Source organism: Rhinolophus ferrumequinum, chromosome 3 (assembly GCF_004115265.2).
Source record: "Rhinolophus ferrumequinum isolate MPI-CBG mRhiFer1 chromosome 3, mRhiFer1_v1.p, whole genome shotgun sequence".
In the NCBI taxonomy this organism is placed as follows: domain Eukaryota; kingdom Metazoa; phylum Chordata; class Mammalia; order Chiroptera; family Rhinolophidae; genus Rhinolophus; species Rhinolophus ferrumequinum.
This window is the reverse complement of record NC_046286.1, coordinates 8,012,177-8,030,578: the sequence shown is the minus strand read 5'-3', so window position 1 is coordinate 8,030,578 and position 18,402 is coordinate 8,012,177. Positions and strand designations below refer to the sequence as shown.

The 18,402-nt window shown below is 38.2% G+C and overlaps 1 protein-coding gene and 1 pseudogene across 4 annotated transcripts in view; one reads left to right on the top strand and one right to left on the bottom strand.

The window, feature by feature from the left end:
- ZFAND3 (zinc finger AN1-type containing 3) overlaps positions 1 to 18,402 on the bottom strand; it is a 314,249-nt gene that overhangs the window by 83,890 nt on the left and 211,957 nt on the right. The window lies entirely within an intron of this gene.
- Positions 8,477 to 9,065, top strand: LOC117018208 (39S ribosomal protein L13, mitochondrial-like; annotated as a pseudogene).

Here is an 18,402-nt window from a genome sequence, read left to right as displayed (position 1 = left end):
GTACTAGTATGTAGCACATGGGTACTCAACAAATGTCATTAAAAATAAAAAGGTATTTTCCTAAAGAAAGGGCACAGAGTTATCTCTTCCATTTAGCCCTGATGTCTGTATCACAGTTCTAGTTCTTACTCTTGTTCTTTTCTTCATGAATCATTCAGCATCCAACTTCTGACAAAAAAAAAACAAAACAAAACAAAACAGAAAAAATTCCAGAAGTCTACTCCAAGAACAAAGGGGAGCAGATCTGTATCACATGTAAAAAGTCAACAATATAGAGAAAATAAACCTCTTATGTTTAAACTACAAAAAAAAAAAAAGAAAAAAGAAAAGGTCAACAACAGAATAGGCAGAGACAGCCTGTGATCACACTACCCTGGAAACATGCAGGGAAAGTGCAGAGTCACTTCATTTGACCCAGACACAGAAAAGACTTGTTCACTGTTTTATACCTTTCGTATAAATGGGAAAACTAGAAATCTCCAAGCTTATCCATTTCTGTGAGGAAAAATTAGGAATCATTATCTATTTCCGTAAATTGCTAAGAGTTAAATGGTATATCCAAAGGTGTAAACTTGGTCTTGAATAAAGCTGTGAGTCTGAGACACGTTTGCGTGAATAAAGCTTTTCCAAATTACTAAACTATTATTTGTAAAACCTGAGTAAAAACCTTTGCATTTTAATGGGATTGCTGTTCAAAAGTGAACAGAAGCCAAGATTTTGACAGATTACCTTATTATCAACTAAGGGGGAAAATAATTTCTCAACAAAGGTACACTTGTCCTGAAGTATCCAGAAATGGGATGTTTCCTCAAGACAGAGAAACTGACCTAATGGTACCTACCAGGTGAGCCAAAATGGCCTGAGAAGTCCCTGGGGCCGGTTGCGCACATACTCACTAGACATATTTTTCTCCGTTGTCTTCAGAAAGATTTTTCTCACAGGTCAATTTTCTTACTACAAAGTGTACCTCAAAAAACTGGGATCACCAAAAAAGCACCTCACCCTACTCTGCTGACCAGCCCATTCACCGGGGCCAGACCGTATCTAGCCATCACTCCAAACTCACCTCTGATACATATATACAGCCTCAGCTGTTCGTCTCTCAGAGGTACCGTACAGATTTGGCAAGACGCTCAGCTACCCCACTTCCAGATCATGACAACAACTATGGTGTTTTTTTTAATGATTTCTTCAAGGCAGAGAATACACAAAAGTAATTTGGAAACGACTGCACTACATTCTTCCTTTGAAAACAAATTCTCTTTTTAAAAATCCTCTTCAGTAATCTAGTTTTTGCTCTTAGGAATGTACCGTGTATATTTTTTTCTTCGTCACGTACAGATCTGTGTGATCACTGATGGGTTCATAGTATGTCCACTGATAATACAGCAATTAAGCCAATTCACTATCGTTACACATTTGCAGTTACCAATTTTTCACTATTATAAGCAAGATTTCATCAAACATCCTCAGGTTATATTGCCAGAAGTAGATCAACTGGATAAGAGACGATGCACATTTTTAAAGCACTGGGTACATATTGTCAAATTCTCTTGGCACAACACCCTGTGACTTCCCACAGCGCAAGACTTCCGACAGCATGTAAGAATCATGTCTTCATTTGGCAGTCTCCCACCTCACACAGGACAAAACAGTGCTCAATAAATGTTAACTGAGTAAGTGGCAAAATGATTTTCTGTAGAAAACTTACTTACCACTGATTACACTTAACATTACTGCCCAATTCTTGTGTGCGTTTAAGGACACTGCCAGCATCTTCTGGGTTTGCATTTCTAAAAGATGAAGAGCTCAGTACCTGTGAATTTCTACTTCATAATCAGTAAGTAGAAACGAGATATTCAACTGCTTTTGTTCTAACTCACTCATTAAGTCTGTCTGGCCACTTACAAGGCTTCTGTATCATTATTACAGACACTAAAGCTGGGTATAAAGAAAATCAAATTGTAGGGGAAAGCGGAACTAAGAGTTTAGTGTCTACTATGAACAAGGCCCTCTGTCAGAGGCTTTCCGTTCATTCTCTCATTTAATCCTTAAAATAAACGGGACCAATGTCATCCCCATATTTCAGCCAAGGACAGTGGGGCATGGCAAGGTGGGGCAACCTGCCTCCTCCCAGCCGGCGCTGGAGCTAGGGTTTGAGATGTAGGTTTACGTCACCTAATGCCTGCACTGTTCTACTGCAGCAGGCGGCACTGAAGCAACCACCGCCCAACTTGACAAAACACGATAGCTTGCCACGGAAAAGAGTTCCTTTTCCACTTCCCACATTTCCATTCACGTTGTATCACAGATTGTAACTCCATGCTCCCACTGGAAGCTTTACTTTGGTGTTTGACACCATAAAATGCTTCATGTTTGAAATACCCAATTAAAGAAAAACGGGTATGTTGCAAATAAAAATTCAATTCTGATATCTCAAGTTTGGTTCATGCAAAGCACTGTATAAAGCAGGGGTGTCCAAACTGCATCCCGCGGACCAACTGCAGCCCCGCGATCCATTGTTAATTGGCCCGCAGCAAATTCCAAAAATATATTTACTTTACTTAAATAAACCAGGTGAGGCAATACGTACTTCACCTCGAGTGAGTGGCCCGGCTGTGTGTGTATTTTACCGCATATGGCCCTTGGTGAAAACCGTTGAAAAAAGTTTGGACACCCCTGGAATAAAGGCTTCCTCTATCAGAACAGTGTTTTCTCCTCTTCTCATCCCTTCTCTCAACTTATGTCCATAATAGGCTACAGCCTCCATTCAGAATGACATTCCCAGGTTTTTTAAAAGATGCACGTTCCCACCCTCATCCCAATCACAAACCTTAGATATCTCATTTTTAAAAATTACAATAGGGTGGTCATATGGCTCAGCTGGTTAGAGAGGTGCTCATAACACCAAGGTCACCGATTCGAGTCCCACATGAGACACTGTGAGCTGCGCCTTCCACAACTAGACTGAAAACGACCACTTGACTTGGAACTGATGGGTCCTAGAAAAACACACTGTTCCTCAATATAAATAAATAAATAAATAAATAAACAAATAAATAAATAAATAAATAACTACAAAGCCATTAGCAGTAGCCAGCCAATTCATAAACCAGAGTTTTAGCCTTCTAATTAAAATCTTCATAAAATTCTAGTTGCTGGATGTTAACCTGTTAACAGCCTCAGCAAAAACAAACTGGTTTAAGCAAAATTTAGCAAGAACCAAAAGACTGGTGGTTACCATTAACACCTTGGATCCTAGCTTATGGAGAAAACTGTGATCTACTCAATGTGGCTGGGGTTATTTACACTTCCTTTCATAAGCAATCTCTTCTAGCTTCTTTAAAAAACAAAAATGAAAACCTTTATCCTACCAGATTCTCACCTGCGCTCTCATGATGATTCCTTCTCTTTAAAAAAAAAAAAGGACTGTCTTCACTGATCTCAGAATAAACAGACTGATTGATACTTTCAAATGAGTTTAATACATACATGTTACATACACCATATATACCGGGGGTGCCAAAAAAATGTATACAAATGGGCACTTTGGTCAGCGTTGCTCAAGCAGTAGTTCCCATCATCAGAAGTATCTGGACGCTGATGGGAACCACTTTGAGCACCTCTTGTCATTGCAGAAGTCAAACGTGACTTGTATTCATTTTTCGTTATCAGTATATATTGAGTATTACAATTAATACAGTGTGTTCCCTTTCTCAAAATGTGTATAGATTTTTTGGAACCCTGTGTGTGTGTATCCTATTGATGATAAATGACTCCTGTCCTATGCTCCCCATTTATGCCCATAAACCTGTCCACTTTGAGGTATACCTCAGAAGTTAAAATAGACTTTGTCTTCTGCCCTTCTCCCCATGTCAGAGGATTGCACCAACATTCTCCAAGAAGCCTGGGAATCATCTCAGACTCCACACTCTCTCTCCCTTAATTCTACATCTCAGAATTACCACGTCTCGTCCCCTACAACTCTGAAGTATTTCTTGAATCCTCCACTTCTCTACTACCCTAAGTCAACATCACTTGTCAGGTTCCTTCAATAGGATCCTAACTGATTTCTTTGCATCCTACTCTCTCTTGGCCCACTCTAATCCATTCTCCACAAGGTAATCAAAGTGACACTGTAAACAAGACAAATTCTGATAAAGTCATTTTCTTCCCTAAATCCTTGAATGGCCTCCCATTGCCCTTATAATCAGATCCAAAACCTTAAACAAGGTTAAAAGTTAGAAGTCTCTCCAAGAACTGGTGTCTGGCTATCTCTTCCATCTCATCTTAAGCCACTGCTCCCCCTGCGCCAGGCATTCTGGGGTCTTTTTGGTTTTTCAAACACTTCACACTCTTTCTCAACCTGGAGTATTTTGATCGTGGCATGTGGAGACTACTTTTCTTTATTCTGCTATTCATGTTGGTAATTTCTACTCATCTTTGAACCTTCACATAAGCACTATTTCCTCAGTGAGGCCCTTGAGATAATTCATAGAAGGCACTTAAATATTTGTTGGATGGATGAATAAATGTCTATTTCATTATATACCCCAACCCCTAAGCAAAATGCCCTCCACAGAATACACAATACAGATTTGTTGAATTTAACTTATTTGATACTGCTGAAAATATTAGTTCTCTCAGACATTAATGGACTTCAAATTGCTATAAAATTTACAGGAATCAAGAATACTTCAACATACAGTAGAAATATTAAGCACCCTTGTCAATAAACAGATGTTTTGATTTTTTACAAACTATCCCTACACAAAATTTTCTTCCTCATGACTCACCACAGGTAACTGGTTCTGACAGGACTTGAGAGTCGAAGACCCCTCAATTTCTGTTTGTTTAGATTCAGACCACAAAGCTGCATTTCCTATTTGCTTAGATTCAGACCACAAAGCTGCAACTTCTATTTAAGAATAGAAATAACATTAGATTGGCTCCCAAAAGCACATGTTCAAATGCTTCTTGCAAAATAGTCAACAAGAGAATGAATATATGAAGCTTACAAATAAAACTCTTATCAGTAATTAAGCTTATTTTATGGTTTATCACTGAAATTATACAGCCCCTAGATTCTTTACACCTATACAGCCTACTGCTCAGAAGTGTGAACTAGCAAAAAAAGTTATTTGCAGGAAGGCTTGTTTCTTATACAGCATTTATTGTGCAGACTATACAGTTTTCCCAGTAATAATGTCTCACATTCATTTACAGGGCATAAATTAACATGTTAACATTACAGCAAATGTCTAAAAATCCATTAGTACAACAATAACATGCACAGGAGACCCATTTACCTCATTTCAGTCTAACCACAAAATGTGTCATTTTAAAAAAAAAATTGAAAAGCACAGGGAGAAGTTTTCTGAATATTGTGACATTAAATCTAGTTTCAATAAAATGAGCATTTGATGATGTGTGTGCATATATACACAACCCACACATATGGCTCAACCACGAAAATTACCAATAGGGCTTGGCATATTGTGGAAATATTAGGCAAAACTGACAAAATTAAATAGGCAAATTAGAAGCTAAAGACAAAACAAAAACCGCTGACCTATATGTTTACAGCTGATCCGTGGTACCATTTAAAGACATCCCCTCAAGCCATTAGTGCTTACTGGCATTCACGAATCATTCGAATGGCACAGGTGTAACACAGACCTAACTGCTGGAGAGGCTGGAGCCTGGACCACAGAATGGAGAATGAGCAAAGCATTTGGGAATCAATTAGAAAAAGTCATGCTACCCCCCTTTTTGCAGATCACTGTTTTTATACTTGTATCCACAGTCTTTATGCTACCAGCCCATCATTTTACTGTGCAGAAGTGATAGGAGAAAAGACAGAACAAAAACACCAACCTGGAGTATTACCATATTTGTTATGGTGACTGGTGATCTGTGATCAGTGATCTCTGATGTTACTATTATAATTGTTTTGGGGGCGCCAAGAACTGCACCTGTGTAAGACGGTGAACTTACTCGGTAACTGTTGTGTGTATTCTGTTTCATCGACTGGCCACTCCCCATCTCTCTCCCTCTCCTCAGGCCTCCTTATTCTCTGACACAAAACAATATTGAAATCAGGCCACTTAATAACCCTACAATGGCCTCTAAGTGTTTAAGTGAAAGTCCACGTCTTTCACTTTAAATCAAAAGCTAGAAATGATTAAGCTTACTGAGGGAGGCATGTCAAAAGCCGAGGCAGGAGGAAAACTAGGCCTCTTACACCAAAGAGTGAGCCAAGCTGTGAAAGCAGAGGAAAAGTTCTTGAAGGAAACTAAAACTGCCACCCCAGGGAATGATCAGAAAGCAAAACAGCCTTCTTGCTGACGTGGAGAAGGTTTTAGTAGTCTAGATGGAAGGTCAAACCAGCCACGACATTCCAATTAAGCCAAAGCCCAATCCAGAGCGAGGCCCTAACTCTCTTCAATTCTGTGAAGCCTGAGAGAGGTGAGGAAGGTGCAGAAAAAAAGTGTGAACCTAGCAGAGGTTGGTTCATGAGGTTTAAGGAAAGAGGTTGTCTCCTTAACCTAAAACTGCAAAATGCAGATGTAGAAACTGCAGCAAGTTATCCAGAAGATCTAGCTAAAATAACTAATGAAGTTTGCTACACTAAACAACAGATTTTCAGTGCAGACAAAACAGCCTTATAGTGGAAGAAGATGCCATTTAGGACCTCCATAGCTAGAGAGGAGAAGTCAATGCCTGGCCTCAGAGCTTCAAGGGACAGGCTGATTCTCTTGCTAGGGGCTAGTGCAGCTGGTGACTTTAAGTTGAAGCCAGTGCTCATTTACCATCTGAAAATCCCAGGGCCCTTACGGATTATATTAAATTTACTCTATAAAGCCTGTGCTCTATAAACGGAACAACAAGTCTGGATGACAGCACCTGTGTTTACACAATGGTTTACAGAACGTTTTAAGCCCACTACTAAGAAATACTGCCCGGAAAAAAAGATTCCTTTCAAAGTACTGCTGCTCACTGACAATGTGCCCGGTCACCCCAGAGCTCTGACGGAGATGCACGAGATTAACGTGGTTTTCATGCTGCTAACACAGCATCCATTCTGCAGCCATGATCAAGGAGTAATTCTGACTTTCAAGTCTTATTTAAGAAATACATTTCACAGCACACAGACTGAAAGTAAAGGGATAAAAAAAAAGATGTATCAAGAAAATGGAAACAAACAAAAAGCTGAGGTAGCAGTACTTATACCCGACAAAACAGACTTTAAAACAAAGGCTATAACAAGAGACAAGGAAGGACCCAGTAATCCCACTTCTGGGTATTTATCTGAAGAAACCCAAAACACTACTTCAAGGGGACATGCTCATCCATATGTTCATTGCAGTATTGTTTACAATGGCCGAGATATGGAGGCAGCCTTGCTTCCATCATTGGATGAATGGATAAAGAGGAGGTGGTACATATATACAATGGAATATTGCTCAGCCGTGGAAGGGAATGGGTTCTTGCTATCTGTGGCATGGATGGACCTGGAGGGTGCTGTGCTGAGTGGAGTATGTCAGACAGACAGACACAATGTGATTTTGCTTATATGTGGACTCTTAAGAACAAAATAAACAGAAACAAACTTAGATACAGAGAACATTTTGATGGTTGCCAGAGGGTAGGGGGGTTGAAAAAGGGGAAGGAATTAAGAAGCACAAACTGGTTGTTACACAGTCTGGGATTTAGAGTATAGCATAAAGAATATAGTCAATAATATTGTAATAACTATGTATGATATCAGATGGGTACTAGATTTATCAGGGTGACAGATGAGGGGGTTGGGAGTAGGGTGAAAAAGGTGAAGGGATTAAGAAATAGAAATTGGTAGAAAAATAGTCATGAGGATGTAAAGTATAGCATAGGGAATATAGTCAATAATATAGTTATAACTATGTATAGTGCCAGGTTGGGTACTAGACTAGTCAGGGCGCTCACTTCTTAAATTATATTAATGTCTAACAACTATGCTGTACACCTAAAAGTAATATAAAATAATACTGAATGTCAAAATAAAGTGTAAAATTTTATCAAAGAAAAAAAACAAGAAACATTTTGTAAGGCTATAGCTGCTAGCTACCCTGTTTCCCCGAAAATAAGACCTAGTCGGACAATCAGTTCTAATGCTTCTTTTGGAGCAAAAAATAATATAAGACCCGGTCTTATTTTATTATACTATCAGACTGGGTCTTATCTAACATAATATAATACCGGGTCTTATATTAATTTTTGCTCCAAAAGACACATTACAGCTGACTGTCCAGCGAGGTCTTATTTTCGGGGATACACGGTAGATAATGATTCTTCTGATGGCTCTGGGCCAAACAAATGAAAAACCTTCTGGAAAGGAGTCACCAGTACAGATGCCATTAAGAACATTCACGATTCATGGGAAGAACTCAAAATATCAACAATAACAGGAGGAAGAATTTGACCCCTGCCCTCATGGATGGATGAGTTTGACAGGCTCCAGATTTCAATGGAGGGGAGAAAGAAGGATGGTTCTGCAAGTAGGGGAACGAGTTTCTCCAGGGCCCCCCAGCAGTGGGCCACTTTTGCTCACGATTGGTATCTCCCAGATGGGCAAATGCAGCCCCCTGGCAAACTTGCTGCTGTGGCATCAGGTTTATGACGGTGCATAAACCTGAGTGCGGTGAAGATGCCATCACAAACACAAGGCACGCTGCAATCTGGAAACAAACAGGAACATAAGAAGTACACTTCTCATGTACTGCTTACCCAGGTGGACTTGAACAAATAACAGCTGCTCGACTTCACCAGGAGGATACAGTGGCAACTGTAAAACTAGCTATTTATGGCACGCTACCACAAAACCTTCACAGAAGAACTATGAGGCGGAGGTTGCATCCTTCTCCAGATTTTCCCCAGATAAAGACGTACCAGAAGATAGTCATAAGAATTTAGTGGAAGAATTTCCCCAACCATGAAAAGGACCCAGATGTCTAGATGAGTACACATAAGAAGAAAGAGAGGCTTTCCTAAGAGTGTGGTCTCCACCCTAAGATTACTGGCTATAGAAGAATGAAAATTGCAGAAAATAACAACGAGGTGATTGAAACTTCTTCCAGATAAATTTCTCCTAACCTACAGGGTCAAGTGAGACAACTGCTGCATCCTGACCAGAAATTTGTTGTGCGTGCTGAAAATTTGTGCAAAAAGGTCAGGAAGGGATCTTCCTTCAACAGGGAATTGCAATAAAATACATTATTTTATAGAATTGCTTTATCATGTATCTGATTTGAATGTTATAAATGGTGATAAAAATAAAACTGCTTACTTGGTTAACTAAAAAAAAAAAGACAAAGGACTTCAGTGGAGGAAGTATTAATAACTGCAGATGTGGTGGAAATAGCAGAGAACTAGAATCATAAGGGAGAGGAAATACACTTACGAGTATTTTTTGGGGAAAATCCATGTATCAGAAGTGGAGCCTGTAGATGTGACTGCACTGTGGCAATCATCTCATGATAAAACTTTAAAGGATGACTAGTTGCTTCTTATGGATGAGCAAAGAAAGTGGTTTCTTGAGATGGAATGTACTCCTGGCGAAGATGCTATGAAGGTTATTGAAATGACAACAAAGGATTTAGAATATTACATAACTTAGCTGATAAAACAGCAGCAGGGCTTGAGAGGATTGACTCCAATTCTGAAAGTTCTACTATGGGTAAAATGCTATCAAAAGCATTTAATACAGAGAAATTATTCGTGAAAGGAGTCCATCACTGCGGCAAGCTTCCCTGTTGCCACAGCCACTTCACCCTTTAGCAATCGCCACCTGAAGGTCAGCGATTGCTTGGTCCTTGGTCCTCGCCACCAAGGCAGGACCCTCCGCCCACCAAACGATTATGACTCGCTGAAGGCTGAGATGATGGCTAGCATGTTTTACCAATTCAAGTATTTTTTAATTAAGGTATGTACACTGTTTCTTAAGACAATGCTACTATACACTTAATAGACTACAGTATAGTGTAAACATAACTTTTATATGCACTGGGAAACCAAAATACCTGTGTGACTCACTTTATTAAAATACTTGCTGTATAGCAGTGGTCTGGAACCAAACCCGCCATAGCTCCGAGGTACGCCTGCACAATTTCTGAGCTAACCTTAGGAAACTAATATGTGTGCACACAGGCCCATTTTTTCCCTCCGAAAACAAAACAGATACTATATTCTGAAAGGTATCACAGATGAAAAGGGTCTAAAAAATATCAGATTGGGTTTGAAAGACGTCGGGTCTCTAACATATGGTCATTACTGGTGACTTTATAATACAGTGGACCCTTGAATGACACAAGTTTGAACTGCGCAGGTACATTTACAAGTGGATTTTTTTCCTGCAAATACTCTAAGTGTATTTTCTCTCCCTTATGATTTTCTTACTAACATTTTCTTTTCTCTAACTTTATTGTAAGAATATAGTATATAATACATACAACATACAAAATACGTGTTAATAGACGTTACCAGTAAGGTTTCTGGCAAACAGCAGGCTACTGTATTAGTAAAGCTTTTGGAGAGTCAAGTTATATGCAGATTTTCAACTGTACAGGGGGCTGACGCTCTTAACCCCTTCGTTGTTTAAGGCTCAACTGTTCTAGATCAGTACAACAGTCCTAACTCTGATTTTCTCAGCTGCTGATTAGACAGCGTGGGCTTGGCAAATAACCTGAACTTTCTACCAGGCTGCATTAAATTCTGTTATTGCCGTATGAAAATCTCGGTATATCCATTGCAACAAAACTATATTAGGCTAATACTGGTTTACTGAAAATAAAGTTTTATCAGGAAAAAAACTGTGATTTCCAGCCAACTAAAACCCCTGTTTTGATAAAATACGAGATATTGTGACTCTAATTAAAAATTTTATTTTCAAATTAATAAGGCCATGCTATGTTTATTTGATTTCTCTTTTAATGATTGCAACTCAGGCTCACTCCTGATTCTGAAAGGGACAAAGGCTAATTACTAAGTGAATGCACTGAAATATTTATAGCTCCCTATCAAACAGAATAAACAAAATTACTAGAAAGTCCTTCTTAGGAACCAACTGCCTTGTACTAACTAAATAGTCCAATCTGATTTTGTCTAAAATTCATTCAAGACATGTAAAATATGTATATCTAACCCACTTAAAATATAATTTTCATTTAGGAGTATGCTTTTTATTTCAATTGCAAGCTTGGTTAAATGTGTTTTGAATGGGAAGAGGAAGAGGAAGTTACCCATTCTAAAATTACATCGAATGGTATGTGACATAGGCAAATCCTTCCTTAGTTTGTATTAGTACTAAGCAAATGCAGTGATGATGTTCTACGTAGCTACAACTCTGAAGTCCCTCACTCTTATTCTAGGTTGCCCAAACAAGAGGACTTGTCAATCAAATCCTTTATAACTTCTAATTTTGGCAATTAACTGGGTTTAGATCCTGCATTAGTCTGGGAGACTTTATCATTAATTCTGACCAATGAGAAAAAGGAAAATGAGATTTACTTCAACTGCCACCCCCGGTACTCATTTTTCATAGATAATGCTCTTGGCTTCTAATGAGGGAAGCTATAAGAGTCATGTGAAACACACTTTTTGAACGGCTGTTCACTACTCTTCTCATTATCCACTATAGAGCTCACAGGATGTTGACCTTTGAACTGTTTGCATTTCCATTTTTGCTCTGACTCTTAAGAAGCTGAGATCTCTGACTTTAACAGTTACACAGATGTTTATGGCACGAGTTTCTGTGTTCAAATTCCTCGTCTTCATCTTATTAATCGATCTGAATTTTCCCTCTGTCCTGATTTCTTCAGTTAAAAAACAAAGGCTTATTGCACTCTATGTCACTGTTTTACCAAACTACCATTTTTTGGAAAGAAGTGGTGATAATTAATAAAAATAAATACCATAATCTCGTTTTTATGTGGGAATTTCATAAAGATAAATATTTGTAAATAATATATATTTATGTCTGTATCTATATTTAAATGAAAGCTACCTAGAAACCAAACGGGAGAAAAATTACTAGAAAATATATGAGTATATCAAATTCAGAATAAAATTCTACATGAACTGCATTAGAATTTCTGTATGAGGAGATCAGTTACAGATTTTTTTCCCTCATTTTACCCTTCAGGGCAAAGAATGCATGTTGAAGAAATATCCACTAAATAGAACCAAACAGGTTTTAGGGCAAGACATGCCATGTCTAAATAATAGATCTAAAAATTGAGAAGCTGAAAAGTAATAGACAAACAAAACCGAACAGAGAATGCTTAGGAGGTGAGGTACGACACTGACAAAGCAGCACAACCATTTCCCTTGTAGTTCACACTTCAATTGTCTCAGCACAAATCATATAAACCTAAAAAGATCTGCCCTGAAAAGAAAGAGTAATTACTCTGCATCTTCAAATATACTGTATCAGAGCAAAAACATCTCAACACAACCAGCCCCAAAGCTCCCATTTCATGTAAGTGATCTACCATTTCACTTGGTTCCGTGTGTGAGTAACGCTGCAGTGCAGACTCAGGGAGAAAGCTAGCATGTCAAGGAGGGCGGCAGCACTTTCCCAATTTCTGTTAATACTGTGTTCAGCAATTTGATTGATGTTAAATTCCATTCATCTTTTTTTCTAAAAACTAAAACTTTTTAGAAGCGTGACAAGGAAAATCACATTGTCTTCAGCCAAGTTCTTGCCGAGGCATTGCCTACGTAAGAGTGAACTATGGCTCTAGCATTCAGGAGCTCAAATTCTTCAAGATGAAGAAAAGACAAACTTTTGTTTCAATTTTATAAATATTACAGTTACCACCTTATTTGCATACATAACAATGTTTTCAAAAAAACAAACAAAAAAAACACCTCTTTTAAAAAGAGCACTCACTGACTAGCCTTATTTTTAACCAAATTGATATCCAGCATTGTTTTAAATCAATCTTTTCCACTAACCATTTAGTCATGGCCAGAAGTTTAAAACAAAAAAAATTCTCCATGGGTAGAAATTAGCATGTTGCTATGGATGCACAAAAAGAGAAAAGGCTGCAGAAGGTCCCTTTAAAGGGGGGAAAAGAGCAAAACTGGCTTATACTAGCAGTGATTACAAGTGAAGGGACAGATTAAAAATGTGGGACTAGATCTTTACTGGATTGGCTGTTGAATTGACTGCAACTATCTATATAAGAGAAGCTGTTCATTGTAACTACTCCCATGCCAGACCTTGTTCCAAAGTCTGTAGTTTTTACATTGTCATTTAAAAAAATAATTTCATAAAGTATACTCATAAAATTTTGGAACTGAAGAGCTTTCAGAAATAATCTACTACAAGGTTTTTGAAGTAAAAACAATTTTTAAAGTACCACCAGCACTTTAAAGAAACAATAGAAAAAAATATAAGAGTGCACTGAAGATAGCAAGGTTAAATTTTGTTTTCTCAAACTTGACTTTGTTATATGTATTATGCACATACATATGTGTATATTGGATCACAATGCAAAATGTATTTCTTATTGTAGGATGTAGTAAAAAAAAAGTTACAATACCAATAATGTAATACATCTTCATTTTATATACGAAGAAATTGAGGTACAGAGAAGAAAAGAAATCAACTTGTTCTGGGCCATCTTAATCACTGTATTAAGAACTCAAATGAGCAACACAAAAATGTCTGACTCTAGAAGGGAAATGCACCCCACTATGGATGCTAATCCGTAACTTTCCCAAGTAGGGTTTTGTACTTAATATAAATTATATACTGCTAATCATCTATTCTTTAAAAAACACCCCAAATGCCTCATTTAGCCATTCAGATAGTTGTGAACTGTTAGTCCTGAATGGCACCAAAAGAAAGACAATCCCATCTTTATCTCTGTCTCCCTCTTTTGCAGATGTTTCTTGTGGCTGAAATACAGTAATCACAAAAATGGCCTTATGCTTCTTAAAAAAAGCTCAAGAAACAGATCAAAAATTTAAATGAGCACAGTTTCCACCCTCCTCACACTGGCCACAGGCGAGGACACCACTTTGTATCACAGGCTTCGGATATGATGGCGATGAGGACACAACTTCACTTCTCTGGTATTTCTCTCAACACTGCATGACTTGAATCTAATCATGAGTAAACATTTGAAAAACACAAATTGAGGGGCCTTCTACAAAATAACTGACTTGTATTCCTCACAACATCAAGGTCAAGAAGAACAAACAAAAGAATTCCAAACTAAAAGAGATGGAAGAGACATGACAACTAAATCCAACGATTAGACTGATCCAAGAGAAAAAATAGCTATAAAGGATATTACTGAGACAACTGATGAAATTCTATGGATTATGTAATAAAATGGTATCAATACCGTGTTACCACGAAAATAAGACCAGGTCTTATATTAATTTTTGCTCCAAAAGATGCATTAGGGCTTATGTTCAGGGAATGTCATCCTCAAAAATCATGCTGCGGCTTATTTTCCGGTTAGGTCTTATTTTTGGGGAAACACGGTAGTAGATTTCCTGATTTTGATCACTCTCCTGCAGTCATTATGTTAAGACAATACTCCTGTTCTCAAGGAAATACACATTGAAATATTTAAGGATAAAAAGGCACAATGACTTAAATTTTCGCTCAAATGGTTCAGGAAAAGATGCGTGCATGCATGCGTGCATACACACGCCATATGATACGTGTGTGTACGATAAAACATACATCGAATGATAAAACAAATGGGATAAAACGTAAACTGCTAAATCTACGTAAAGGATACATGGAACTTCCCTGTATTATTTTTTACAGTTTTTCTTTATGTTTGAAATTGTATCGAAATAAAAAGATTTTTTAAAAAAGTGTACATGGAAAGCAGCCTAAGTGTTCAATGATGAATGAATGAACACAATATGGTATATACAGACAGTGGAATATTATTCAGCCATAAAAAGGGAATTCTGTTAAATGCTACACCATGAATAAACTTTAAGGACATTATGCTATATGAAATAAGCCAGTAACAAAAAGACAAACAGTGTAGGATTCCATTTATATGCAGCACCTAGAGAGGTCAAATTCACAGAGACCGAAAGCAGGGTGGTGGTTGTCAGGGGCTGAGGACACGGGATTGGAGAATTGTTTAATGAGTATAGAGTTTCAGTTTTGCGAGACGAAAAGTTCTGGAGGTTGGTTATATAACATTTAAATGTTTTTAACCTTACTGAACCGTACACTTAAAATGGTTAAAATGGTAAATTTTATATGTGAATCTTACAATTAAAAAAAATAAACATATGAGTTTTCTTTTTATAAGATATATATACCAGAATATTCACTACAAAATTTGTGTAACTATGTTAACCAAAATGTCCTTTAAGAGGAGATGAAGCAGATCTGTACGTACAGACACAGTGGAAAAAAAGTTTAAAATGTAGGCTTACAAAATACTACGTTTAATATACTATTTGTGTTTTAAAATTAAGTTTTTTAGTTTTTTATTCATTTCTCCCCCAAAAGTCTAACAGAGATGTACCATAAGTTTAGGAGTCGTAATACCCAGATGGTAGAGTTAGAAAGGGGAGTATTATTTTCCTTACCTATGTCATGGCTTTAGTTTAACAATAAGTATGTATTTTAAAAAATATTGAAAACCAAACACTGAGAACATGACAAATACCTGCATTCTCACCAACCAGAATTAACTAATTTAGTATCTGTTGTATTTGTATTTGCATTACATATGTGTATGTGTCTGTGCATGTGTGTGTGCGCGTGTGTAAGTAAACTTTTAAAAAAGTACTATCAGTCAAGTCGTGGTCCATGTACTTGTATTAGCCATCCAGTGTATAGTACTGGTTTTTTAAATGTACATAAATGGTACCATACTGCATGTCTCGTACTATGAGCGGCTTTTCCTCGATGTTAGTTTTTGCACATAACCATGCTAACACATATGTATCTAATTTTTCATTTTAAGTTCTACATACTACATCTTATGAATATACTACACTCCCCTCCTGACTCCTTCTGAGGCAAATCTCTGGGAAAATTCTACAAATCTTTGACAAAGCTAGAATGAAAATATGTACAGAAAAGGTGAGAGAGAGACAGAGAGACAGACAGACACAGGCCAATTAGGCTCTTCCATATATATTTTGAAGCTGATGATAGGCCACTTTAACGTTCAAGTTGTTAGGAATCATTGACATCAGATCGGCAGACCTCTGAGATTTTATACACCTTTACATCTTCTCATTCTTCTCAAATAACCTGCAGTGGTATAAAACTGACCTTTGGTAAGGAAGCAAATTTTAAGAGGGATAAGACCTCACACCTTTTTTATTTTCTTAACAAAATATAAGGAAACAGAGAAAGAGACAACTGACACAGGCAGGGTTTCTCAAACTTGTGAAAACTGGGAACGCTGGTAATATAGCCTGTTCCCAGATTGAGAAACTCGGATCTAGATTTTATCTCCTAATCTTATATTAAAAACAAAAGACCCAAACCTGTTCACTTTACCACCCGTGGTTTTACTTCTACCTCAAAAGCAAACACAGCCAGACCCCAATTAGCTGGAGCTTCAGGCCAAGCAGATCTTGGGGTCTGATCCAACAGCTTCAAGAGATAGTGATGCCCCAGGCAGATTATACGGTAAGAGATTCGGCTCCTTTCTCGGGTGCCTTGCTTCAAACCCTTTGAAACCTTTGTATCCAGAATAACATCTAAACATGAAACTAATGAATGTTATTTGGCAAAGACAAATGACTATGAAGTTCTACTGACACTGAAAAGGTACAGGTGACAATTCTGAACCTTCTAAGTTATGTCAGAAACACGTTTTTTTCCTCTTAAAAAAAAAATGAAAGCATTGGGTGAGGGGAACTCGACTTTCGGCTGACTTTTCCTGTATGAACATATTTGGAGACCCTGCCTCAGAATACTTCCTGGAGGCCTAGGACAAACCTTGCCATTTAAAAATATCCTATTGTATAATTTCTCTTGTACATTCCTTCCAAATCCAATTAAAATGGTGTATTTGCTTTAGTTTTAGTTGATAAAATTCGCTTCAAGTTCACCCATTTAAAAATATCTGGATGAAATAAAAAGTCATGATCCCTTTCATAAAGAGCTAATGGACCAACATGCTAAGCAGAGTCTCCTGTTTTGACTGCAAACAAAAGGCTGCGCTGCTTGTATCACTTCTGTCTTCCATACAGCAGAAAGCAGGCTAGAGGATAATAAAGCTTTCTAGTTAGCAGAGCTGTTTCTACTCTTAGGGTCCTCAATGCAGCATGGCAGAGAAAAACAACAGGGTGAGATGCTAAGCCCAGAGGACTCAGACCAGCCAGTCAATTCTCAAAGCCCTGGAAGCCGCACTTCCCAAACGTGGGCTCCCAGGGAGGAGCAGAGTGCGGCCCCTCACTGCTTTGAGTCTCTGCCCTCTCCGTGCTGTGGCACGGGTACTAATGAGCTCACACCCTTCCACATAGCGTCCTCGGAGATAATACATACTAATATCATGTGAAGGAAAAGTTACTCCCTGCAAGGAAAGATTAGGATGTGCAGTTTGGGAAAGCAATCTGTGATTCGCCCATTTTGCAGTACACATTCAGGAGTACGCTGGGTTTGTTACCAGTTACTACACTTGGTGGCACAGGCAGTCACTGGTGGGTCTCCAGAACAGCTGGGAGGAGACATGAGAGCACAGCCTCTATACCCACCCCTCAGGAGAATAACAAAGGTGAGCTTCTTAAAGGACCCAGAGTCCTCATCCTAATTAAGGAGTATCAGCAGTGACTGGGTGACCTTGTGCCCCGGCCCCCCAATGGAAGTGCTACTGTGCCTCCAGCTCTGGACATCGATAGGTTTCCTTTACTTACATTAAAGCGCGTGCGCGCACACACACCGCTCACCTACCAGCTGGTGCCTTTCAGTTAATTGTACTGTCAACGTCACCTAATTACCTGGGCGACTTGGGCTGTGAAAAACATTTTATCAAGAAGCTATTTATGTATTTACCTTTAAAATGATGATGGATTAGTGATTATAATGCTTCTTAAATAAGTGCCATTACACTTTCTTGAGAACCAAAAATTTGAACCGAGACATACTCTAAATTCTTCCTGGAGACAAGTGAATACTGGGTCAGCCTAAAGGAGAATGTAAGTTATTATACTTATTTAAGGATAAATATGTTTGCTACAATTTGTGCACGAAACCAGGGCATAGAGGGGAAAAAGCATCGTCAAGTCTCATTTATAATGTATTTCTGCATTATGGATACGCCTATCCTCTTTCATTAGCTGACATGCCCAACCATGCTTATCCTAATCACGGTGGTACAGGTCATGATCTGAAAAATCTGAATGAGAATATGGCAG